The 27818-nt window shown below is 42.7% G+C and overlaps 1 long non-coding RNA gene across 5 annotated transcripts; it reads right to left on the bottom strand.

The window, feature by feature from the left end:
- Positions 1 to 1056: 1056 nt before the first annotated feature.
- On the bottom strand, positions 1057 to 25964 carry LOC118546964 (uncharacterized). Of its 5 annotated transcripts, none has more exons than XR_013441037.1 (8): positions 23863 to 25964; positions 21649 to 22771; positions 20260 to 20709; positions 16507 to 16665; positions 8131 to 12859; positions 7167 to 7390; positions 5257 to 5492; positions 1057 to 2313 (listed from the first exon to the last, which is right to left on the bottom strand). It is a non-coding gene; the product is annotated as an uncharacterized LOC118546964 (long non-coding RNA). The 5 variants fall into 5 exon arrangements; XR_013441040.1 differs by lacking the exon at positions 23863 to 25964 and having other exon boundaries at positions 20260 to 20392; positions 20627 to 20709; positions 21649 to 23852; XR_013441038.1 differs by lacking the exon at positions 23863 to 25964 and having other exon boundaries at positions 21649 to 21773; positions 22655 to 23852.
- Between the last annotated feature and the right edge of the window lie 1854 nt (positions 25965 to 27818).

Below are 27818 nucleotides of genomic sequence, written 5' to 3'. Positions count from 1 at the left end.
TTTGCCAAACGTAGGTTTCTTTTGAACATCTGCAATCTGACCCAACCCCACTTAATTCTATAAGTATTTTCAGATCAACTTTAACAGACATTCCCCATACACCAAGATGAAGCAATAACCTGCATGTGAAGTGGATTGAGAGGTGGAGCTAATATATAAGAGCTCAGGAGAAACTGAGACCAGAGGGTGACCACTGCCAGGGTGACAGTGGCAAGAAGCAAAGGTCGTGGGCAAAGGAAAGCTCCTTCCCCAACCCTCCACCAATCACCAATTTCAACTTATGTTTAGGTTGTTCATGTTTTCATTATCATAAAAGATGAGTGAGAAAAGATTACATCCTTGATGCCTGTTAAATTCACCCTCAATTATCAATTTCTCCATCCAGGAGTGGACACAAACATCCCAACACCCACTACTGGGACTGCAAGGTAGATGTCTGCATAGTCATGTAGTGTGATTTTCTTAAGTCATTACATAGAACTATCAAAACTTTGGCACTAAGGAAACTAAGATTGGGGAAAATCCAAGGGAAAAAAAGTATCAAAATGTAAAAATTTCATTTTTTCCTTTATTCTCCCATTTTATGAAATGACTTATTTTCTTTCTTCTTGTCTTTCACTTAGTGATCATTTATTTAATCACCATGTCCCTTCTTGGGGAGGCCAGAAAACTTTAGCATGAGGGTGGGAGTTGACATATAATTTCCAGACATCCATGCTAGACCCAAAAGAGCTGCCAAGATGTCTAATTGCCCCATAAGTCACAATTATGAAGTCCAGAATCCTTATTTCCCATATCCAGAAAATGAATTTTGTCAAGAAAGTCTTTCCAATACGATCATTAAGTTCCTTCTCCAGTTTAGCCAAACACTAGACTCACAACAGGAAGGGCTGAGTCTCAGGGGCTGGCGGTAAAAAGAAGCTGAAAATTGGTAGAGAGCAAGCGGGTCCCCTTCTCATCGGCCCCAGGCTCTCAGGCACACAGTCATTGGGTCACAAAGGGACACAGCTGAGTGTTGTTAGTGGTCAAAGGGAAAACAGAGCAGAGGACATGAAATTAAAGAAACCAAAGTATTATCACTTTATTTTATCACATCAAACTTAGGGAAATATATTCTCTTTCCTGATTTTGTTAAATGAAGTGTTTCTGTAGCTAGTGGTGCATTTGCTTTCATCATTTCCTTTTTCCTATTGGTATTCTCTAGATTAATGTAGTGTAGACCTGTGCCATGGAGCCAAGTAAGCATGTTTACTGGGTGTCAGGAAAGGTTAAATATTAGTTCATGTCTTCATAAATATTAGTATCCTACTTTTTAAAATATGAAAGGTAGAGAAAGAGAAAGGCACATCAGGGGCTTCTCCTAGTTCCAGAAGAAAAATCGGGGAAATAAGGATGAGTATGAGGATGTGGACAGCTGGGGACAGGGACAAGCTCTGGGGCTTGTTGTTCTCTGTGCATCACCCAGCCGGTGGCCAGCAGCTGACTGCTCCCTCAGTGGGATCCTCAAGCTGCCCGGGCAGAGCCAGTGCATTTCATCCAGAGTAGCATCTTCTTGCAGGAAGTGCAAACAGACAAGCAATGATTGCTTCCTCTTTCAAAGTATGGACAAAGAAAATTACACAGTGGAGATGGAGACTTGGCAAATGAAAGCCAGATTTCTGCATCTTTTGCTAAGACTTTTTAAAAGATGATATGATTTCAGTGTTATACATTAATGAGCACTTGGCTATCAGTATTATTTCCATTCTTATAATTTAACACTAGATCCAAGCCTGTGAGCCTCGGATCCCAGTGGGGTTATGGAGTTATTACCTTCAGGCAGGAAACCCTCTCGTCTATAGACTAAATAATAAATAAATAGATTGATATATGCACCACTTTTTCAAGTGTTTCTAAACACCTTATAAATAATAAAATACAAGTTTATGGAAGCATTATTAAATTCAGGTCACCTTTTATATTTATATATTTGTCAATGATTTGACATAAAAAATATAACTATCATATAGCAGATTCACTGAGGGAGTCTTGTCTGTATTTTCTTTCAACTTCATTCCGATTCTGAGTTTCCATCCCTCTGGACAAGCAGGAAATTCAAGCTGGTTTTCTCCAGGTTCCACTCACCCACATGTGAAGCTAGTGTTACACTATCAATTCTCATCCATTCTGCCCATTTTGGCAAGTATAGAAATCTTCAGTGAGCCTGGGTGTCAGCAACTTGGGACCCAGTTCCATTGGATGCAACTCGCAGCTTCCGAGGGCTGGCACCTGTCAGAACAATGACGGGGACTCCTTCTCCTCCTCAACTCTAGGCTTCAAATAAGAAGGAAGTAAAATATATAAGGGAACAAACTCAGTATTTCTAGCAATTATCCTACTATCATCTTGTATCAATCAGGGTCTAGTTAGGAGACAGAAACCACACAACAATTTTAACAAGGAGACCTTAATATATTATACGAAAACAATGAATCATAGAACACTACATCAAAAACTAATGATGTACTGTATGGTGACTAACATAACATAATAAAAATAAAATTTAAAAAATAAAAAAAAATCTAAAAAAAAAGAATTATTAACCATAACAGGGGGTTGACTATCAAGGGATAAAGAGAACTCTAAAGAATACCCAAGAGATGAAGGAGAACGCCTAATGAAAGAACAAACTTGGAAAGGAGAACACTCCCAGCTTCCAAGGCTGGGATTCAGATCTCACTGAAAAGGTGTGATTGATGCCTACTGGGGGGTGGGGAAATTCTCTGGGCTGACCTGAGCCAGAGCTGGTCCACAGTGGCTGGGCAAAGGTTGGAAGGCAGAGTGATGTGGGCTGGGACTGGCCAGCAGGAAACACCCCACCAGGGTGTAGGAGGCTCAAGGCTGAGAAGCCAACATCTAGGGTGCCTATGAGACTCACTGAGAATCTACCGGCACAGATGCTACTGAAACTCAGTGGAGAGGGGTACCACTAGATATCCACCCCTTGTGCCACTGACTACCACAGTAGGACTTAAAAAAAACAAAAACAAAAAGCAAAAAACAGAATCACACCAGTATAGGAAGTGATGCCCATCCTCCTTTACTTGCTGAAGCGCCCTGCCCCAGCTACATTTGGGCTCTCATGGTGCCCAAATTGTTCTGAGGCAAAATGAAGCAGGATGCCTCATCACCCACTGGAGTTCATGTGGGCAAGATTACTTGAGAGATTCCATGGTTCTCCATTCCTTAAGAGATCATTAGTAAAGCAGCTTCTAGAACCCAGACATTTAACCAAGGAGACAAATCACAGGATGCATGGTGAAACCTGGAAATGCTTCTCCCCTCCCATGATGGAAAAAGTTTCTAGGCTTGCCTGCCCCTTCTGCAGACTCAGGCAGATGCACTTGCCCCAGCTTCTCCCATCGTCAGTTTGCCAATATGCCCAACCTCCAGCATGGTCATAGTTCTATCCCAGGAGGCTCCTCATCAGCAGAGGTTCAATGAAGGGGCTGAAAGGAGTGGCCTTCCTTCCCCCACCCCACCCCACCGTGGTCACCAGCAGCCCTCTTCCACATTCTTCAATGAATAAAGGAAAGATCATCTCCGTCTTGTATAAAGTACTGAGCAAATGCAGCTGTCAGTCACGTCCCCAGCCCTATGCCTTTCTAGCTTGATAGCCAACCTATAAACAAGTTCTACAGGCTCATCCTATAGAAAATTCTGGCATCTTTGCCTCCAAGAATTCCCACCCTCACCCCCACCAGAGAGGCTTCAGTGGGGTCCGTCCAGCCCTGGTGATAGATTTGGAGGGACACATCTCAGTCCTCACAGATTCGAACTAGGACCCTCCAGCACCCACAGCCGGATGTCTCGCCAATGACTGGCCAATTTCTGAGCAAGCGGGAGGCAGGGAAACAGCAGCCTCCCAAACTCGCTCCTCCCCTCGCTCTTTCCAAGGTGAGCTTTCTAATGAGAAGAATTTTATGATCATAAAGAACTGGAAAACAATGAATATTTAAAGGACTTTAGAATTTTAAAAGAGTTGGTCATATCCAAATTTCCATTTGGCATGTTCAGAGATGTACTTTCTCTGCAGAGCAAGAGGAATTTGGGGAAAAAAAGTAGTCTGGCTTTGATCCCAAATGAGGACCTGATTTTTTTGGAGAGGTTTTTGGTTCAATTTGAGGGGTTTTTGGTTGGTTTGTTCATTTTTTTAGGGAGTGGGTTTTTTGGTTGGTTGGCATTTTAAATCATGGACACTAGTTTAAAGACAACTTCGCCCACAGGTGTGACTTAAAAATACAAACTCAGTGACTCAGAATTCAGAGACCAGAAAGGAACAGGAAACATCCAGCCATCAGTCAGTGTTGTCACATACACGTTAAGGGATCATTTTCCCTTGAAGTAATGAAAGAAAGAAAGAAAGAAGAGAAAAAAAGGGAGGGAGGAATAAGAGAAAGGAAGGAAGGAAGGAAGAAGGAAGGAAATAAAGAAAAAATTGGTTCTTGGAGTTTCTTTCTGGACAGGGGTAGAAAGACTTCCTAAAACATTACTAAAATATATGTGTGTGTGTGTTCCAAAAGCATAAATTTAGAAGTTAGAGGAAGATTAAGAGTTTAGCAATTTGCTGTTTTAAAATTTTAGCCCTATAGAGATCACTCCTTAAGAAGAAAGAAATATAATGTGATGAGAACTGGGTGTTATATGCAACTAATGAATCGTTGAACATTACATCCAAAACTAATGATGTACTGTATGTTGGCTAATTAAATTAAAATTAAAAAAAGAAGAAGAAAGAAATATATAGAAAGAAATGGGAAATTGGGTGCAAATTTGGAATATACAGTTGGGTGGTATGGCCAGACACTAAGGTAAAGGTAGAGCTTTTTCTAAACACAGAGGAAAAGCTTAGCGTTGTAGAATTATAGTCAGCGAAGAAATAAGAGCACAGCTGTTAACATTCAGATTTGAAACATATGACTGCTTTGGGATTTATTTTTTATTGGACTTCGCAAATTGCTAAAACCAGGACAAATAACCATTCCCCTTGGCAATGATTTCTTCTGTTCTTAGAATGTCCCGCTGTGAGAGTGGTGCTGAGCAGCCACTTCTGACCCTAGAGGAGCCTCAACAAAGCAGTCAACTTCTGGAAGTGGGGAACAGCTTCACTGGCCCCAAGGACAATACAGCGGATCAAGCATCTAACTAGGAAATCAAGCTTCTTTGTCCAAATTCTTCTACTGATGCTGAGTAAAATGGGGAAATAACAGTACCTACCTCCTAGGTTGTCATGAGAATTAAGTGGGTTGACAGTTGCAAGGCACACAGCTCTGGGCCTGGCACACAGTGGTGCTTACTCGGTGTTCATTCTTCCCTTACTTCACGTGCCTGGACACTCTACTTTCAAACTCTGCAAAATCATTCCCAGCATCTTCCAACACTTCTACAAATATGTACAATTCCAGCAACTGGAGGCTACAAAAATCCCATCATTCTGCAACATTACATATCCCCTATGAAAGGGAGAAATCTGTCATAAACACCTTTAAGCAGTTTAAATGTACACATATCTCTAAACAAATCACCCAGAAGAAACATAACCAACTGTCAAATAAGTTTTTCCTAAACTTCATCATGTCAATCTCAAACATGCAAAGGAGAGGCCCTTTTTTTCTCAAAGAAAATAGCTTTTTTAAAACAAGACCTCATCTAAAGTCTCCTATTTTAATTCCTAATAGAGAAAAGAAAGACAGCAAACTCTTCTTTAAGGTCATTCAATAAAACAAGGGAAGGCATCCGAAGGACCCACAGTGACATGTTCTTTGCCTCTTGCACAAATGTCTTCTACCTCTTTGCCCAGGGAAATCATCTCTCCCGCGGACCATTAACCTGCTTTGAGAGAATGCAAAGGAAAGAAAACAACCCACATATAGGTTGGAACAAGACGTGTAACATAGAAATGCATGTATTTCTCACATTGTCGCACAAAAAGCACCGTTGTGTGTAGATGGGAGGTTTTTCCTCACTTCACTTCCTCGCCTAAACAGATTAGGGGTACAGTATTTCCATTCAAGGTCCACAAAGTCATTGGTCATCAGATTGTCAAGTCCTTCACTAGCCTGCTGTGAGGAGTTTTCTATTACACAGTGGGGACATCCTGTAGACAGACGACGGAGCGCCATGAGGAGCGTGGTGAGGACAAGGAAATGCCTTCGCCAAGTCACTGCTCCTCGGACCCTCTTCCTCCTGCCGCTCTTCAAACGGTCCTTAATCTTTCTCCCCCTGGTGAACACTCATCTTAATTAACTAATCTAAAATATGGGGAAATGTGTGTGCTTACTTCCAGCGTTTACAGAATTTTACGATAGAAAAAAAGAAAGAACCTACACACACAAAAGTTGAAGAATGTTTACCTTATGGCATGCCAATAGACTATGATGAAAACATTTTAAATGGTGGTGATAAAAACTATGGACAGTCTGGATACACAGGCAAATTAACAGAGAATAATTTATTGATATTACAAGACACCACATGTGAAATGGCATCGCATGTTATAGTCAGTGTCGCTTCTCTTAAAGTGATGCACAGGTACATTGCAACGGACACAGTGCATTAGGGCAGCATTTCCTTCTGCCCCCCGTGCCTGCGTCAGTGATGCCTGGCCTCAGGTGATCTGTGTCTCTGATTTTCATTGACTAAAACTGTAATTCAGATCTAGCAAGCATGTGGCCCTCTCCTGTTGGCCACATCATCCACTCTGGTTTGGGAAATTTATCATCTAACCACTTTGGTGTAATGGGGTGACACGTTCTTCTGCTGGAACCACTCAGTGACCTTCCCCAACCTTCAAATGCATGCATTCATTATCGACCACTTAAAAGTGGTCAAATATGTCAGAAAGTTGCCTGTGTTAGCAGACTTTATGAGATCCCTGTCTATAGACCCAAGTATTCTGACATATCTGGGTATGGCGTGAGCCCTCGTTCTGGTGTCTCTTTGCTTTAAGGATCAAAAGCCCCCTTCAAGAAGAAAGAAATGGATGTTTAGAAGCTTGGACCAAGAAAAAGTCTTTTAGGTTAAAGGGAGGCATAATTATTAGTACCTATCTCTCTGTTCCCCAAAGGTCTTCCCAAGAGCAGACTTTGCTGAGCCCTAGAGAGACCAGAGCTATGAATAAAACTGACCAAGTTTTTCTCCTGGGAAGATATTGTGACCCAGCCATGCTGTCTTAAGATCATGTAGCAAGGGGCGCCTGGGTGGCTCAGTCGGTTAGGCTTCTGCCTTTGGCTCAGTCATGGTCTCAGGGTCCTGGGATCGAGCCTTGCATCGGGGTCCCTGCTGAGTGGGGGGCCTGCTTCTCCCTCTCCCTCTGCCTCTGCTTGCCATTCCCACTGCTTGCACTCTCTCTCTGTCAAATAAAAAATAAAATAAATAAATAAATAAAAAGATCATGTAGCAAGACCCATCGCCCCCAGAGCTATGGGCTCCGAATATCCTGAAGTCATGAAAACTTAAAAACACAAAGACCATTTGACAGGCAGAACCTTAGGAGAATCAAATAAGAGTGTCAAGAAATATTTGAGATTCTCCTACATAATCTATGAACTCCAAAATTACAACTTCCTATCCCTTCTTACTATTCCATCCTCAGCTCAATGTACACTGTGGCCCCAGTATGACTGGGTGCTGAAAGGGAGTGGACTGAATCTTACAGACCACATGACCATATAATTGATCACCAAAACCAATAAACTTCTGAGGTTGTAAAGGAGCATTATCAGAATTATGCCAGGACAGCAGGTGTCAGCCAGGACGGTCCCAGGCAAACCGGCATCTGATCACCCTATGAGTCTGCGAGTTCTAGGGGAGAACATTTGTGTCTCTAACTTTACCCTTTTGTTCTGATCAACTTTTCATCCCATCAGATGTTCTTGATCTTTTAGATACATCTTTGGCCACTCAAAGCAAAAATCTAGGCTTTTCCATACATTTTGATGAACCCTGCCAAAACTAGAAAATCTTAAATAATAATCCTATATATGTTTATCCTGGACCTTTCCCACCTGTACCCTTACTTCACAGAGATTCAGAAAGACATGTTTCCTAATAAAAAAGATGCAAGTGGTTAGCTATTCAAAACAATCTTACCTTAGAGAGTTGCCTCTTGTTCATCCAAAGGGAAAAAACAAACAAACAAACACAAAAAACAGTTAATAAATGCCAGGCACACTTCTAGGTATTGGGTGACACAACTTTTAAAAACACAGGACCATCACCCAGCTCAAGAGATCTCATATGCAGTAAGGGAAGCAGCTGATGAGTAAGTAAGCAAATAGATCATTGTGGGATTACCTGATGGTATGACCCCAGCGGGAGAGTCTACTGCAGTAAGAGAGGTCCAGGAAGACACCTCTGAGGAGTGACATTTGATCTGACTTCAGGACGGACACTGGCCAGTGTGACAAACCCCTTTCACAGATCACATCAATTTCGTTTCCAGCCCTACACCAACTTTTCCTGTTTCCTCCCAGTTTGTGAAGATCAGGGACCCTTCTACGGTTTCCTCACGAAATAGAATGATACAGATGAAAAGCAAAAGGGGTTTCCACTGCACGCTCGAGAAATCATGGGAAATAGAATTATCACCATCAGTCAGTATAAGGCGGCCACAGGGTGCCTGAATGACCCGCTCCTGAGTGTGGTGTTAATCGTCGACAAGGTTCTGTGGTCCTCTAGCAGTCCTGGGTGTGGGGATCAGTGGAGACTGCACCCGAAGTCCTGAGGACAGGCAGCTCTCACTGGGCTTAGCTGACCACAGTATTTTCGCAGCGCAACTTTGAGCTCATGTTTATGCCAAAGTCGGCCTGAAAGGCAGCTGTCTGAACCCATCATGTTCCCAGCATCATTCCTAGCCACTGGTGGCCGCTGGTCCCACTGACCGATCGGTTCTTGCAGTTAGATTACTCCTGCGTTCAGTGTCTACTCCCCTTGCTAGCAGCGTCACGCTGCGATCTCTGATCCTGCTGACTAATCAGACTAACGAAGCCTCTCCCAAACATGAGCCCCAACTCACTGTCAGCGTCAAGCTAGTCAGGGTGTTCTCGCTATCCTTCTTGCTTTCCAAACTCCAGGTCAGGATCCCTGCACTCCCCTCCATATTCTGCAACATGTGATTTTTGGAAATGTAACCCAAAAAAAGTCTGAATAGAGCCCAGCAAGAGCCAAAGGAAATGGAATAATGAACTATTCAGTCTAGGTCTGTTATGTGCCCAAATGTGGTTTTGCCTTCTACAGTATTTAGATCATACTGTTGACTCATGTTCCATAAGAACAGACTTGATTTATCCATGTAGCCTCTTCTACTCCCCACTGACCTTCATACTCACCCTTCCTCCCTTTCCCTCCGGGAACCTTTTGCCCAAAGCCAGTTTTTATAATGGCACATTTGATTGGACTATTGTTCACAGTTAATTCACCCAATTGTTCTTTATTAACTCTCCTTTGATTGCTTTCAGATGTTTTCTTCTACTTGTCAAGATAAGGAAGACAGTTTTCGTTCCTCTGTTACATAGTAAAATGTTGTTATTTGCCATATCATTTGGATCCTCAATAGATCTTTTTTCAGGTATTCTTACCACCGGACATCCTGGTAATGTCAGTAACGATAGCAAACTTGTAAATAGCACTTACTATATTCCAGGCACTGTTCTAAGGATTTTACATTCATTAACTCATCAAATCCCCTAAACTCTAACAAGTAGGTATTATTATAACACTTTACAGGGGTGCCTGGGTGGCTCAGTCGGTTAAGCATCTGTCTTCGGCTCAGGTCATGATCTCAGGATCCTAGGATCCTGCCCTGCATCAGTCTCCCTGCTCGCGCGGAGTCTGCCTCTCCCTCTGCCTCCTCCCCCCTGCTCATGCTCTGTCTCTGTCTCTGTCTCTCTCTCTCTCTCTCAAGTAAATAAATAAAATCTTTTTTTTTTTTTTTTTAATTTTATTTTATTTGAGAGAGAGAGAGAGTGAAAGAGAGAGCACAAGAAGGGGTAAAGTCAGAGGGAGAAGCAGACTCCCCACCGAGCAGGGAGCCTGATGCGGGACTCGATCCCGGGAGTCCAGGATCATGACCCGAGCCGAAGGCAGCCACCCAACAAACTGAGCCACCCAGGCGCCCCTAATAAATAAAATCTTTTAAAAAATAAAATAACACTTTACAGATGAAGAAACTGAATCACAGAGAAGTTAAGGAACTCAATGTCACACAACTAATAATGCAGAACCCATAGCATTTGCTCCTCAGCACTCAAATTTAACAGTAAAATTTCGCAGTGTTTTTGTTCATGTTTAATTATCATCAAATTCCTATCTATCTCTTTTCTAAACCAGGAGAAAAAGATCAGACCGAAATAATCATGAACATCATCAAACTGGGACCAGTCATCCCCTTAGAATTGAGTGATTACATTGAATTGTTTGTACCTCTCGTCTCCCAAGAGGACAGGTAGTTCCTTTCTAGAGAAATGACTCAGATACATTAGCTTTTCCAGGCCACTGGGCTGTGATTGAACTCATCAACATTTAGGAGACTTTTTTTTTTTTGGTCCAAGTTCTATAGCTTGGCACATCCAGCTTCCCACAATCTGTCTCCAGCTTCCCTCCTCCTATTCTCATCTCTTGCTCCTCCCCCACCATGTCCCCACTCCGGTGGGCTCCTGCTCACACCTGTGTTCATGCCATTAGCCCAGAATGCTTGACCCATCCCCCCACCAATTTTTCTCTCACTTTTAGTTAATTGGTATTTTTCTCAAAATTATACATGTAATTAAAAAAAATAGTTCTATAAATCTTATAGTAAAGAAAGACAGTCATTCCCTGCCTCATTTTTCCCGACCCCCAAGTCTTAACTACTTTCAACTCTTTTTTTTCCTTTTTTTTTTAAAGATTTTATTTATTTTTCAACAGAAAGAGAGACAGCGAGAGAGGGAACACAAGCAGGGGGAGTGGGAGAGGGAGAAGCGGGCTTCCCGCGGAGCAGGGAGCCCGATGCGGAGCCCGATCCCAGGACCCTGGGATCATGACCTGAGCTGAAGGCAGATGCTTAATGACTGAGCCACCCAGGCGCCCTCCTTATTTTTTTTTAATGTATTTATTTGTCAGAGAGAGAAAGAGAGCACAAGCAGGGGGAGCGGCAGGCGGAGGGAGAAGCAGACTCCCCACTGAGCAAGGAGCCTGATGTAGGACTCAATCCCAGGACCCTGGGATCATGACCTGAGCCGAAAACAGATGCTTAATCCAGGTGTCCCTACTTTCAACTCTTTTAACTGTGTCTTTTCTATATTTTTTAACAACATTTGTTAAATGGGTTAAGATTATGTTCATTTGCAAGTAATAGAAAACCTTTCTAGAGTGACTTAAACAAGCAAGGAGTTTATTTCATATAAAAAGAAGCTCACACAGACATTTTAAGGCAGGCATGAGTCTCAACAGGGTCTTCAGAAACCAGGCTCTTTCCACCTTTCTATTCCACCATCCTTGCTTATGGCATCCATCCACATCATCACAAGATGGCGGTTCTTACCTCCAGGTATTGTGTCCACATTCCAGGAGAAAAAGAATAGGGAAGGACAAAGGTATCTTTCCTAGTAAGATTTTGCCTTTTGTTTGAAAAGGAATATCCTCTGCAAGAACCTCTGCCTGTGTCTTCTCTAGTCTTTTCCAAAGTTATCTGTTGGGGGCAGGGGAGGAGGGGAGGGGGGCAGGTTTTACTGCTTCTCAAAGTATTTATTTCCTCCAAATTCCTTTTTCTATTTGTCTTTGTCGTTTGTTTGTTATTAAGCTGTCTTTAATGTTGGAAACTTTCCCCTAAGTCTCATGATCTTCATCTGCTCATTCATATTTAAAGAGTAAATTTCAGATAAAGTGGTTGAAATTTCTGTGTGCATGGCAGGACTTGTGGACAAGGGGCTTCATGGCAAGGAAGTTGGGATGTAGTTTTCACTGGACACACACGGTTATTAGTATCAGAAGGCCTTTTCTCTTGGGCTGCTCAGTTTCCCCAGAAGAGAACTCTAATATTCTGCTTGGGGTATGTGAGCGTGGCTGCCAGCATCCTGAACAGGACTGGGGAAGGTGCTAGGGCGTCTCATTATCCAGCAGCCTTAACTGCCCCAGGCCTTGTAGCCTCCAGCCTTAACTGTGCCTGGCGCCCCTGAGTCCAGAGCACAGGTAGTCGGGATGTCCTCACAGAGTAACCATATGGCCTTTTGCGAGGGCAGAGGAGGAGTAGTTGCCTAATGGGATGGGATGGGGAGGAACCCTAACCACTTCTCCTGCAGACCTTCCACCTGTCCTCCCATCCCAGCTGCACCTGCATCTTCAGGGATTCCTGTAGCTCCAGATACTGAGCTGTTCTGGGGGCTGCGGCCCAGAGCAGGAGCCACCTCCCCTCCTCCCTCCCTGCCTCCTTCTCTTCCCAGTGTACCTGCTCAGTTTGGTCAGTTCTCATTCATTCAGATGTTATTTGGCCTCCAGAATAGATCCCGTTTATCTCTACCCTCGATTTATCATTTATAATTTAAAAACAAATTTTAAATCACTATATGGTTGTTTGAATGGGGATTCCAGAGGACGCACAGGTCAATCCACCACGTTTATCCAGAAGTCAGTTTTTGGGTATCAGAATTCAGAGTCATCCTTCAAGGCCAAGTGCAAATGTCTGCTCTTCTGCAAAGCTGTCCCCATTTCCTCTCCACGTTCTCCACCCTATAAATTAATGTCTTCCTTTCCACAGTGCTCAGTACACACTTCCATCACCCTTCTTATCACACATGTCACGATAAGGGTTCCCCACGGCTTTCCTCTGGCAAGACAGTGAGCCCTACAAAGGCAGAAATGGTTTAATGTTCATCTTCGTATTCCTACTTCCTGGCTCTCAGATCACCCAAGTAAGTTCTTTACATTTTTTGACAGATTTAATGAAGCCTGATGTTAAAAATAATGGACTAAGGGCGCCTGGGTGGCTCAGTCGTTAAGCGTCTGCCTTTGGCTCAGGTCATGATCCCAGGGTCCTGGGATCGAGTCCCACATCGGGCTCCCTGTTCGGCGGGAAGCCTGCTTCTCCCTCTCCCACTCCCCCTGCTTGTGTTCCTGCTCTCGCTATCTCTCTCTCTGTCAAATAAATAAATAAAATCTTTAAAAAATAATAATAATAATAATGGACTAAGAGACAGGCCTTCACTATGCCAATCTGAGCTACAGTGCTGAAATAGTTATCACCTTGTGTGTATGTCTTAGTCAGCTGGGGCTGCTACAACAAAATACCATGGACTGTGTAGACATAGAACTTTATTTCTCACAGTTCTGGACTCTGGAAGCCCAAGATCAAGGGGCCTGCAGACTCAGCTCCTGGTGAGAGTCCTCTTCCTGGTTTGCAGCCACCTTCCCACTGTGTGCCCACTTGGGGCGAGGAACTAGAGCAAGCTCTGGTCTCATGGTCTCATCCTCTCCATATAAGGGCCCTAATCCCATCACTGGGGGCCGCACTCTCATGACCTCATCTAAACCTAATTACCCCCCAAAGTCCTCACCTCCAAATACAACTATGTTGGAGGTTAGGGCTTCAACATATGAATTTGGAGGGGGGCAAGCGCTTGGAGGAGGATGCAAATTTTCAGTGCATCATAGTATATTTTGCTGATTGAAAGACAGAGCTCAATACCTGGTGGTGATTTTTATCGTCACTATCTCTAAATGGCGAGAAAATTCACATCTCACTTTAGAAGGCAAGCAATATGCTTACCGGGAAAGGGAAGTCCAAGATTAGGAGGACATGGTAGATAGCTGTGAGCCAGACTCACGTACAGAGTGGGAAATATTCTGGTGTTAAAGGCAGCTCAGCAACTGAGATGACCATTGTTTTTATTTTTCAATGGCTTTCTGTGCTGTAAAGCAAAAACTGTGTTCACTCTTAATCAGTAAGTTTGCATTTTGCCTACAGTACAGTCTTCATTAAAAATGGTAGCAAGCCTTCCTTAAAATTCTTACCAGTTAGTGACTCTGGTCGTGAGAAATCTTCACATAACTATGCTGTGGGTGCCCTTATTTTACAGAAGAAGAAATACATGTGAAAGGCAAAAATGATATGTAGGTGACTAAGATGGACATAAATACACGTAGCTTGCCTCTCAATTCAAATTCTTTCCTCAAGGTGGCACTGGGATATGAGTGTATTCCAGGATCTACATCTCCTGTATTTAATAATAGTATTCAGAAGTACTGTTAAAGACAACAGGGCCCAAATTGGAGTCACATATGCTAACTCCCACATCACCAACATGGGAGTTAATGACAGTTTCAGCTCTCGTAGAAATGGACTCTTAAACTAGTCATCAGGAATCGCTGGATTGGCATTAGTTAGGTAATCTGCCTGATTACCCTTCCATCCCCTAAAGGAAAGTAACCTCACAATAACCAATCTGCTTTTTTGCCTAGTACCACCTCCTTGTTCCTACTCCCTTCTGCCTATAGAATCTCTTGCCTTGTACAGCTCTTCAGAGCTCCTATCTGCTAGATTAGATGCTGCCTTATCCATGAATTGCTGACTAAAACCGATAAGATCTTTAAATTTTACTCAGTTGAATTTTGTTTTCTGACCGTACTTACCAGTAAACTGAATAACCACATTTCATTTGTGGGTGATGAGGACCAGAACTAATATCCTCTGATTAAATATTGTGCTTATTCCTAAAAACCACCCAGAAAAACTGTATGAATTGATGTGGGAACCACTGATTCCAGTCTTAAATCCCACAATACTCTCACTTATTTCCATTATAATTGAGCTCACATAGCTAAATAAAAAAAGGAAGAACTAACTCATAGAGACTGTAGCCCTTCCACAGAACTTTCCCTGCATACAACAAAGCCACTGATGTCTGGTTGCTTACCCAAAGTTCTCTCTGAGAATAATGCTTGGGTTTCTGCTGGAGATCCCTCTCCCTCATGCTTTCTGCTTTGAACCCACAGAAACCTGGACATTAGAAGAAAAACAAGGAAGGAACCTGCACAAAGAGACAGAGCTCAGGTTGTAAATGGGGAAATAGAGGTACAGGCAGATGCCCTTCGGCAAGCACCTAGCACCTGGAGCTACTGTGGGGATGGAGAGCCAGTGCTGACCATGACCATGACCATGACCACACTTAGAGCAGAGCGTGGCCCACCGAGAGTAACCACAGCTCTTACTTCAGCAAGAAAAACATTTAGCCCAGAAAGGAGAAGAGCGCTTGAAGCAATGATGACCTCACACAAACAACAACGAAAGACTTGAAGAATCTAAAAGAACCCTCCATCTCAAAAATAAAGATAACAACTCATTTTGAGATGACAAAGGTGGGACTTTCCATGCCCAACTTGGGGCTCAAACTCATGACCCTGAGATCAAGAGTCACAGGCTCTACCAACTGAGCGAGCCAGGAGCCCCAGATGGCAAGTGAATTTATTTATTTTTTTTTTTTAAAGATTTATTTATTTATTTATTTGAGAGAGAATGAGAGACAGAGAGCATGAGAGGGAGGAGGGTCAGAGGGAGAAGCAGACTCCCCGCTGAGCAGGGAGCCCGATGCGGGACTCGATCCCGGGACTCGAGGATCATGACCTGAGCCGAAGGCAGTCACTTAACCAACTGAGCCACCCAGGCACCCCATGGCAAGTGAATTTAAAGAGAAGTCAAAGTGTTCTAAAGTCACTGTCTTTTCAAGAGTAGGAAAGAGATATTTATTAACTTTATATATTGTTAGAAATATTAAAATTAGAAGTATGTATACATAATTAGAATGCATAATTTCCAAACCAGTATAGGAACAAGATAGAAACTGTTAAAAGAGAGAGAGAGAAGAAAGAAAGAAAGAAAAAAAAAAAAAAAATATATATATATATATATCTTTTACTTCAACAAAATACGGTAAAGAAAAAATAAGAACCAAAGAAAAACATAGTAGTTACAAAATGAAATGATAGACAGAAGTCTAAATATATAGTAACTACCATAAATATAAATGCCTTTGATTCACCAATTAAAAGACAATCTCCCAGATTTATTTCTTTATTTTTTGACTATCTAGTCTTTCACTTAAAATTTTGACATTAGGGGTGCCTGGATGGCTCAGTCGTTAAGCGTCTGCCTTCGGCTCAGGTCATGATCCCAGGGTCCTGGGATCGAGCCCTGAGTCAGACTCCCTGCTCCTCGGGAAGCCTGCTTCTCCCTCTCCCACTCCCCCTGCTTGTGTTCCCTCTCTCACTGTCTTTCTCTCTATCAAGTAAATAAATAAAATCTTTAAAAAAAAATTTAATGTTAAGGGGTGCCTAGGTGGCTCAGTCAGTTGAGCATCTGACTCGATCTCGGCTCAGGTCTTGAACTCATGGTGGTGAGTTCAAGCCCTGCACTGGGCACCATGCTAGGTGTGGAGCCTACTGTAAAAAAAAAAAGAAAGAAAGAAAGTGACATTAAAAAGTTGAAAATAAGGACACCTGGGTGACTCAGTCAGTTGAGCATATGCCTTCGGCTCTTGTCATGATCCTAGGGTTCTGGGATTGAGTCCTGCGTTGGGCTCCTCGCTCAGCGGGGAGCCTGCTTCTCCCTCTGCCTGCTGCTCCCCCTGCTTGTGCTCTCTCACTCACTCTCTTTCTCTGACAAATAAATAAAATCTTTTTAAAAAGTTGAAAATAAAGCCAGTTTAGTAGTATTTAGTCAAATAAAATTAAAGAAAAATATATTAATGAAGATACAGACATTACTTAATAATTAAAGGGAAAAATAACGAATCAGATATAAAAATCATTAATTTGCTTCACCTAACAAAATTCCCTTCAGGGGAGATGAACCATGAGAGACGATGGACTCTGAAAAACAAACTGAGGGTTCTAGAGGGGAGGGGGGTGGGAGGATGGGTTAGCCTGGTGATGGGTATTAAAGAGGACACGTTCTGCATGGAGCACTGGGTGTTATGCACAAACAATGAATCATGGAACACTACATCAAAAACTAATGATGTAATGTATGGTGATTAATATAACAATAAAAAATTCCCTTCAAATATATATGCCAAAAATTACCAGAATTAGAAAGAGAAATTGACAAATCCACAATCATAATGAGGTTTTTTTTTAAACATATTGCCATCAGAAACTGTTACATCAAGCATAATAAGAGCACAAATGATTCAAGCAATGCAATCAAACAGCTTGATATACATCCCAGTAAACAGATAATATACAATATTTTATGAAAACAAAGCAATTCTCAACACACTCCAAAATATTTGTACCATGAAAACCAGGTTCTGTGATCATAATGCAATACAATTGGAAGCAATACGTTTTTTAATTAAAAAATAAAAATATCCTTGGAAATTAGAGAGCAGATTTCTTTAAAAATTCTTGGTAAAGGAAAAACTCACATGAAAGTTCCCAAGTACTTAGAATGAACAACGAAAGAACTACCCATCAACACTTATGGGATGTAGCTAAAACAGGAAGCATATTTTTTAAAAAATGCACAAATTATGAGATAAATATTCAGGTCAAGAAGCTAAAACCTATAAATACAGAGAACAAACCAGTGGTCGCCAGAGAAGAGGTGAGTGAGGGGAGGGGCAAAATGGGTGAATTGGAGTGGAAGATACAGGCTCCCAGTTATGGAATGAAAAAGTCACAGGAATAAAAGACACAACATGGGGGATATAGTTAATGATATTGTAACACCAATGCATGGGGACAGATGGTAGCTATCGACACTGTGGTGAGCATGATGTAATGTATAAACATGCTGAATCACTGTGTCATACACCTGGAACTAATGTAACATTTTGTGTTCACTATACTCAAATAAAAATAAATAAATATTAAATCAATGAAAAAAAACTAGAATATATAAATACAGAGAGCTCATGAAATTAAAAACTAAATACATTCAGCATATTGTATATTAATTATACCTCAATAAAATGGTTTTTAAAAGTTTATCAAAAGAATTGATAAAAAAAATTCAATGAATCAGAAAGAGAGCCCAGAAATTGACCTGTATATATGTGGTAACTTGGGATATGATAGGATGACAGTACCAACCAGTGGAGAACTGATGAGCCACCCAATAAATAGTATTAGGGCAGTTGACTTTTCATATTGAAAAGTTAAAGCAGTACACTTATTGTGATGAGCACTGAGTCATGCAAAGAATTTTGATCACTGTACTGTACACCTGACATTAACACTCTATGTTAATTATACTTCAATAAAAAAAGAAAAGTTAAATTAGACTCATACCCCCAAAATCAGCATCAGATTGATCAAAGATCCAAATGGGAAAGAAGAAAAATATCTTAAAATTATTAGTAAAAAGTATAAGAATATATTTGTGACTTCAGGGTAGTAAGTTTCTCTTAACCATGACACCAAAAGCATGAGTGATAAGGGAGAATGTTTGACTCTGTCAAATGCAAAACTTTCAATTTTTCAAAAGATGCCATAAACAGAATTAAGAGAGAAGTCACGGACTGGAGAAAGTCTTTGCCCTACATAGAACAAACTAAGAATTCGTATCCAAATATATACTTTTTTACAACTTACAAATCAATAAGAAAACAGCAAACACCCAATAATAACATGCAAAGGTGATAACTATATAGTTCTCAGAGGAAGGAATGCGAACAGCCAGTACACTAATTGGAAAAAAAGTTCAATGGGAAAAAAAGCTCAACTCCACTGGTAATTAGAAAAGTCTAAATCGGGGTGCCTGGGTGGCTCAGTGGGTTAATGTCTGCCTTCGGCTCAGGTCATGATGCCAAGGTCCTGGGATCGAGCCTCACATCGGGCTCCCTGCTCAGCAGGGAGTCTGCTTCTCCCTCTGCCTGCCGCTCCCCCTGTTTGTGCTCTCTCTCACTCTCTCAGATAAGTAAATAAAATCTTAAAAAAAAAAACCCTCCAAATCAAGGCAGAGATAGCACTTTTCACCCATAAAAGACTAGCAAAAAATTCAGATGTAAAAGTATCAAGAGTAGGCAAGGACGGCTTTGGAGAGCAAGTTGGCACACACCATCTAATAAAATTGAAAATGTTTTTATCTTACAACCAGCAGTTTTACTGGGGAGGGGGCAGTGATGGCAGTCCGGGAAGTTTGCCCCATCTGTGTTCCCTGAAAGATCTAGACTGTCTGCCCAAGCTCCAAATTACAGGCAACCTCTCGTGCCACCGTGCTAAGGAAGGAGAGGGGGCCCGCATGGGGTCATGCAGGAGAGGAGGAAAGCACAAACCCACTTTGTCATTGTTCCAACGGCTGCGGCTTGCTCCACCGCATCACCTCTTTGGAAGCTGGACACCACGTGTTCCTCCCTTCCTGCCACGCTCTGCCCCTCTGCCTGCCTGGGCCTGCTCACTCCAAGTTCCTCACTGGCCACCATGCTGGCTCGGCCCCATCAGACGATGGTCAGACTGAGCACAAGATGTTCACAGCGGGGGAGGGGGGCCTGGGTGGCTCAGTCGGTTGAGCGTCCAACTCTCGGGTTTCGGCTCAGGTCATGATCTCATGGGTCGGGGGATCGAGCCCCGCATGGGGAAAATCCACGCTCAGCAGGAGGTCTGCTTGAAGATTCTCCCCCACTACCCTTCCCCACCCCACTCGCATTCTCTCTCTCTCAAATAAATAAATAAATCTTAAAAGAAAAAAAAAGATGTTAACAACTTACTTGGCAGCATGTCTGATCTGGTGAATCTCGGGGAGAGAGTCTTCATCCTCACCCGCAGAACTAAACAGCCTTCCCACAGAAAAATAAACAATCTAACTTTTCCATTTGTAGAAAACAGCAAAGAAGCTCTATGAGTCTGTGGTATGGAGCATGCCGGTCTCATGTGAAAATTACCTCCCTGACCCACCCGCATTGCAGCCGAGGGTTGGAGATGTTCCCGAGTCAGCGAGGTGGGCTGGTGCCAGCGCACCCACACGTGTCACCAGATAGCCCTTGGCGTGGCTTGATGTGGGTGTGGGATGGAGCAGAGCCCACAGCCCTGACCTCACCCGTGCCCTGCCCTGGCCCCCGGAGCCAAGCAGCCCCAGACAGCCCCCTATTTCAAGGGGGGCGGTGGCGACGCTTGCACCATCCTGTAATTCATGACACAGAATGACAACCATCCGTGTGCACCCAGCACTGCCTTGTCTTTCAGGGTTTGTTTGACACTTACTGATTGATAGTCTATCAATAAAAGTGTATATACAAACAGACTCATTACCTATGTATCCATTACCACAGGCCAACAGAGTCGAAGGAAAGGAGGAGGAAAAATAAGCTGGCAATTTCCCCACTTTTCTGCAGTTCTTTTTCTCTATTTGGTTTTCCTTTGGGACTTGCAGGATGAGAGGATTCTAAAAGGCAAACCAAAGGGTTTTGATTTAGGATAGTATAACCGGTTCCCAGTAATAGAAGGGTTCATGCGCTGGCCTTGACTTTCAGCTGATAGAGCAGCCCCACATCACAGAAGCCCAGGGATGGCTGGCGTTTCCAGGGGTGTTGCTCCGCTCCCACAGCCCCACCTTGCTCCGGGGCACTTTCCACCTGGGGAGCAGAACCAACGTGTCTCCGGCTGTAGAAGGACTCACCTGTCCTTAAAATGACCCGCATTCCTGCTTCACTCTAGCAATGGCGCCAAGCTCTCTGTCAGTCAAATCCCCGCTCAGCTGACCTGCCGGTAATTCAATTCTTTTTTTTTTTTTTTTAAAGATTTTATTTATTTATTTGACAGAGAGAGACACAGCGAGAGAGGGAACACAAGCAGGGGGAGTGGGAGAGGGAGAAGCAGGCTTCCCGCGGAGCAGGGAGCCCGATGCGGGGCTCAATCCCAGGACCCTGGGATCATGACCTGAGCCAAAGGCAGACACTTAACGACTGAGCCACCCAGAAGCGCCTGCAGTTCTTATTTTAGTCTGAACCTCCAGACACTGCCAGCTCAGGCTCAAGCGTGAGCAGGCAGGACTGCCAGATCAAGGGCCTCCAGGAGTATACAGCTTGCCTGGTGCAAATATGAGAGCCCCCCTGTGGGTGGACAAGACTCAGGGCCACCCCACAGAGTGGCTGAACTCAGCCCCACTCACCCCTCAGCTGGGCAGCTTTGGGCTGTGCAGAAATGTCACCATTCTGCAGGACTCTGGCCAGAGTCTCTTCCTTGGCTTGAAAACCGTCTGTCAGCCCCATTTTTCCCAACCTTCTTATCCTCCTCCCCAGAAGCCATATTAGGCATTTGTGTCCTAATCACCCCCTTGCATAAAATTTTAATGCCACAGATATACTGATATACTGTGGATTGAGGCTGTTTGGAAGGCCACAGACCACTGCAATATCTAAGATGGGTTTTTTTGCCTCCCAAGAACAGTATTTGTGATATCGTCCCCCTCCCATCCCCCACCACTGAGAATGCATGCATTAGCTGTGACTGCAGTAGGGTTTACCCTCTGTCACCAGAGAAATCCGCCTGTCCAGGGAGGATAGAACCAACTCGTGACCAGCACTAAAATGACCGGTTCCTCACACCAGTCCCAGGCACCTCCCTCCTCCAGGCAGCCCCGGACAGGGCACAGACCCTCATCCCTTGTCCTGTGCCCACGTTCCCTGTGCCCTCACTAACCTCCATTCTTCACCCAGTCTCCTTTTCTTTCCATGTGCTGCTTCCTGGTGTGCCGGAGAGAGATTCAGCCCACAAGGGAATTTCATAATCCTTGAATACTCAGTAAAGCAAAAACTCCTAGGTCTCTAAGTTGGCAAATTGATAAAGTAGCAAATGTATTCATTTATTTATATATTGGTTCAGTTAATCAAGTAACATAAGGAGGTAGATGAACAAGAAGCAGCCGTGAAGCACAGGACAGAGAGGGCAAGGGATGCACAGTGACTTCCAGAAAGAGCTGATGCTCACCCAGTCCTTGAGGAGCAAACACTACCTGGTTTGGAGAGTTGGAGGGACCTCTGGGCAAAGACCAGGAGGACAGATGGAGCATGACCGACAGGCTTGGGAAACTGTGCTAGAGTTGAGTGTGGAGGGCAGGCAGAGAACATGGAGCCCCAGCTGAGCGAGGAAGGCAGAGAAGGGGTTGAGAGAGATGGTGTCAAGTCAGTGTGGGCCAAGTCAGTGTGTGCTCTTGCATGAATATAGAAAAGACACGTGTGGCCCCTGGGAAGAAGTGACACCTTGGACTGTGCCCACACAGGGGACGGTGGGAGTTGAGGAGGGTCTACCAGAGGTTGGAGAGAGGTGGGGGGAGAGAAAGAGAGGAAGGGAGGGAAAGAGATGGCCCATCAGGTTCAGATGGAGCTGGATGGGCTGAACAGGCGAGAACTAGAATCAGAATCCACACAAGATGAAGGCTGAGGTTCTAGGCATAAGCACTGTTTAATTTTAATTACTTCTGGAAGTCACAAAGGCATATGCAGGTTTGAAACTAAAAGATGAAGCCACCAAGAATTAAGAAGGGAAGACATGACTACTCTAGCCAAAGGTCTAAGTTGAATCTAAAACATCTAGTATCTAAGCAGTGACCATGCAGGAAATTGTCAGAATTCAGATGGACAATCCAACCTCAAGACTGCAAGACAACCAGCAGCAAGAATAACTAGATAACTCATGGGCTTCTGACCTTCTGTATCTTCCTCATTAGACACAGGACTGTCCAAAAGCCTGTGATAGGGTCAGCCTACAGCCAAGAGCCAGGCGGATGCAGATTCCCAGGTTAAGAAGGGAGCTGGGCAGAACCCTGTTATCAGGAGAGAAAAATATCAGTGCAGACAGAACTTACTTCTGACCTGAGCGCATTCGTTCCATGTTCATGACCTGAACGTGTCCATTTCAAAGCATATAAATCCTTCCCAACAGTTCTCTAACTCTAGAGTTATCACTAAAGGATCCCAACTAATGAGATATTGACGAAGGGAATTGATTTTAATTTAAGAAGTGCAATTGTGCTGAAAGAACGTCCACCCCAGCTGAGGTAGTGAGAAAGAACACAGTTTGCAGTAGATAAGAAGGAAAATGCAACCGCTTTAGAGTGCACGCTGATAGTAACAAAGCACATGCATGCTGTAAACTCTTGAGTGACCTGAGTAATGGAGAAAAAGGTCACAGATTAACCCTGATTAGTCACATGTAGTACAAATATGGATAAATGTAACAAGTGATTATTTACAATTAAATTCTTAAAATATATTTATTTATTTAATTTTTCACAAAAATTAACTCAAAATAGGTCCTAGACCTAAATGTAAGATGCAAAACTACAAAACTTATAGGAGAAAATACAGAATAAAATGTATGTGACCTTTGATTTGGCAATGATTCTTCCGATACAATACCAAAAGCATAATCCATGAAATAAAAATTAGTTAAGTTAGATTTCGTTGAAATTTAAAAACATTTGCTCTAGGAAAGACACTGTTCAAAGAATGAGAAGACCAGCCACAGGCTGGGAGAAAATATTTGCAAAACACATTATCTGATAAAGAACTTGAACCCAAAATGTATAAAGAACTTTTAAACTCAACAATAACAAAGCGAACAATCCAATTGGAAAACGTGCAAAAGATCTGAACAGACACTTCACTAAAGTAGAGGTACAGATGGAACATTCCAGATGAGCATATTCTAGTCAAAGAAAAAGTGACCTATTCAGTCCAGAGGTAATTCGTTCTGTCTACACTGATGTTTTTCATTCCTGATGTGGTGATAGCATAGGAAAAGATGCTCAATATCGCTGGTAATTAGGGAATTGAAAATTAAAACAATACAATAATGAGATATCACTACACATTTAATAAAATGGTCAAAATCTGGGGCATCTGGGTGGCTTACTCAGTTCAACGTCTGACTCTTGATTTGTGTTCAGGTCATGACCTCAGGGTCGTGAGATTGAGCCCCATGTCAGGCTCCGTGATGGGCATGGAGCCTGCTTAGGATTCTCTCTTTCCCTCTTTCTCTGCCCCTCCTCCACACTCTCTCACTCCCTCTCTAAAAAAAAAAAAGAAAACTTGGTCAAAATCCAATACACAGACAACACCAAGTGCTGGTGAGGATGTGGAGCAACAGGAATTCCCATTCATTGTTGGTGGGCAGGCAAAATGGAGCAGTGACTTTGGAAGACAATTTGACAGTTTCTGACAAAGCTAAACATAGTCTTACGACAGGATCCAGCAATCACACTCCTAGCTACTTACCTAATTGATTTGAAAACGTGTATCCAGACAAAAGCCTGTAAATGAATGTTTATAGAAGTTCTATGCAACCAAGGTGTGCTTCAAAAAACGAATGGATAAACAAACTTTGGCATATCCATATGATAGAATATTATTCAGCAGTGAAAAGAAATGAGCTATCAAGCCACAAAATGACATAAAAGAAATTTAAATGCATATGGCAAAGTGAAAGAAACCAGGCTGGAAAGGCTACATACTATATGATTCCAATTATATGACATTCTGGAAAAGGCAAATATGTAGAGACAATTCAAAGATTAGTGGTTACCAAGGGTTCGGGTGGAGAGGTGGGTTCGAAAAGGTGGAGTACAGGGGATTTTAGGATGGTGAGACTATTCGGCATGATACTATCATGGTGCCTATATGACACTGTGCAATTGTTAAAGTCCAAAACACATTACAGCACAAAGACTGAGACTTAATGCATGCACATTTCAAAAAATTCATTTAGGAAGTCAAAAAATTCCCAGGAAGAAAGGTAGACTATGACAAAGGATCTCGCTGTATGACAAATGTATGACACAATCTCACCGAGGGGTGTTGGGGAAAGGTGCTGCACTAAGTAACTTTGGAAGTGGATGGAGCCTAGAAAATAAAAGGTAGACAGGAACTGCATACAAGCACCATTCTCTAGTTGATAAAATTACTTCCCTTGTGTACAGCTCAACAGCTACAATGCTGCTATCCCGTATACTGCAATTAAATAATTAAGTAACGACTAGCAGAAGGTCGAGCAGGCACTGATGGAGAAGGAATTTATAGGTAAGCAAGAAGGTCAGAATGAGCCACATGGTGATATATTAGAATTGGAGACATCAGTCAGGATGCATGTTTAGCTTAATGAAGGTATAGACGGTTACATGTAGAAATATTCCCAGTGTGGGTCTGGGCAGAGAAGTCCTGGCTACACTTTCCAGCCCTTTTTGGTGGATCAATCTCTCTTGGAGGTCACATCTCCAGGACCCACCTGGGGAGGGAGCCTTTTAAGAAGACCCCAGGCCAGCTTCCTTTTAGGGCATTCCACTTCTCGTTCCTACAAACCCACACGTTGGCCCCGCCATTGACTTAGGAACCGCCAAATCAGTCAGCGCCCTCCTCCCTGCTCCCCGACTGGCAGCAACAGCCACGTCCTCTCCCCTTTACACTTCTCTTATAAAGAATTAGATCCTTACTCACGTGCCCTGACTCTCCAGGGGACACATACTGAGTTCTCCAAAGGCCCTCTTGGAGCCCCCTTTTGTGGGTTGAATTGTGTACCCCAAAAAGTTACATTGAAATAGCGTCTTTATTTTTGGCTCTGGGGGCCGCTGCTGAAACTGACATTTTTAAAAGCTCCATTTTAACATCCTGCTGCATATCATATGAGATTCAACGTGTTCTACTGGCTGGATTTCTTCTCTGCCTCTTAACTCAATCAGAATATTTGGGCCAGAATACACCACATATTTCCTGCTCTGTGTCATGCTGCCGCCCACTCCCTACCTTCTGCAGCTGAAGCCACATAAGCCCCATCAGTACCCACAGCCCCCGCTCCAAACCGCACTCCAGAGAAAGGCAGCGAGATCTGAAGAGTTCTGGGGAGATGGCCCAGCTGCTCCACATGAAGTTGGTTTTCTCATCCATTCTTGGCATCCTCAGGGTTCTGAAACTGAGATTTAAAACTTCCTATGTCCCACTTCATTCTTTCCCCAGCACCTTCAGAAACAAGATTCCTCCCCCAGCACACGGGCTGTCCTAGCCGAAATGACGGCATTCTTGGCTCTGAACCCCAGCCCCATGAGATCGGGTTTTAACCATCTCTGCTCAATCCTTGACCCGCCCTTTGAAGAGGAAGCCTGGCTATTGGATCGGGTCTGTACCTTCTGCTAAGGAGTAGCATTCGTGCCTCACCTACCTTTCTCCCTTGCCTCCCCATCTGCTGTGGTTGACTTCAGAGAACCACAGGACACCAGACCTCCCTCCCACTGGATGGGAAGAGACAAGCATGAAGCCCTAACTGAGCTGCTGACCAAACCACAACTACTCAGAAAACAAGCCTTTGCTTGAAGCTGATATTGCGGATGTCAGAGGGGACAGACAGAAAATACCGGGACCCTGGAAGACCACATGAACCTCTGGCTCAACCAGCCCCAAAGTCCACCATGGCCTCAGATTTCTGTTACATGAGCCATCCAGTGTTCTCATTAGTTAAGCCAGTGTGAGTTGGGATTCTTTTTCCTTGCAACCAAAACACCCTATCTGATCCACCCTCAGTTTGGACCAACGATCAGGCTCATGGCTCCACATGTGTGTCACCTGATGTTCAACTGAGTGTGTGTGTTTGTCTACACATCTGTATAAACACCTTGAAAAACCTAAAATGCAAACTGAAACTTCTAACATGATTTGTTTTGTATTTACATACTCTACAATGTGTCAGTAAATTAAATAGTGACAGACACGATAAATACTGCATAATTGCAAGCACACACGCGCACGCACACACAAATATAGCTGATGCAGCATAATCTTAACTAGAGGGGAAAAAATTAGTGTTTTATGTCATGAATAATAACACTTTACCAAAATTACTAATTAGTAATTCTAGTGCTTTACAAATAAAATACATTAGCTCTTGACTAGTGAAATATACAAATGTTAAAATTCAGTATTAAAATTTAATTCTGACCTTGATAAGGAGCAAAGCTGTATTACAGTCAGACCATGGAATAAAAATGTTAACATGTAAAATTCTATTTCACAGTCTAAATCCATGACTTTGGAGACACCCGTTGTCATTTGATTATTTTTAGTTCGCAGTCAGAGTTGGGCTTAATGTAGGGGGTCATAGCATAGCTTAGCTAATAGACATATTTACTCGTATGGAATTTTGGCCATTGTGATAGCCTCAGTGTTGTATCTGCTTACCACAAGATTTGCTCATTATTTTTATTAGGATCCTAATGGTTATTAAGATGGCTTTTAAAATCCCATCCTAAAACTTTACACAAAAGCATTTAAGTTTTACTGCCAGAGCATTTCACTAGTTAAGAGCTAATGTATTTTATTTGTAAAGCACTAGAATTGCTCCCCACATAGAACTAGAAAGTAGACCATGAAATTGAATCTGAAGTTGCCACACTTTATGTTAATATGGTCATCTCAATATTGAAGCTCTCATGGTGCTTCAAGATGGTGATTCCACGCTAATGTCACAATTTGGTTTTTAAACAAACGTATTTCAAATGTTCACAGATGTTAGAGTTCAAAAACTCACATTTAAGGCATATACATTCTTGGCAGTAGTAAAGTATATACTGTACTTTTGAAGAATTCACAGAACACTCCAGAAAACATTTGTATAAAGAAAAAAAAGTAACTTGACATTTTAACTGAAGTTGGCCTCATGACAATTACAAATGGCTAAAAAGAGATAATTAAGCCATTTATTATAATCTAAATAAACACCAGTAAGTTTTTGATAAACTCTCTAATGAACAGTCTAAAACATAACACAATGGCGAGCACTATCTCCAAAGAACATTTTTAAATAGTTTACTTAAGTGGAAAATAAAA

Source organism: Halichoerus grypus, chromosome 9, assembly GCF_964656455.1.
Source record: "Halichoerus grypus chromosome 9, mHalGry1.hap1.1, whole genome shotgun sequence".
NCBI lineage: Eukaryota > Metazoa > Chordata > Mammalia > Carnivora > Phocidae > Halichoerus > Halichoerus grypus.
The sequence above is the reverse complement of the archived record's forward strand: the minus strand, read 5'-3'. Positions and strand labels throughout refer to the sequence as shown.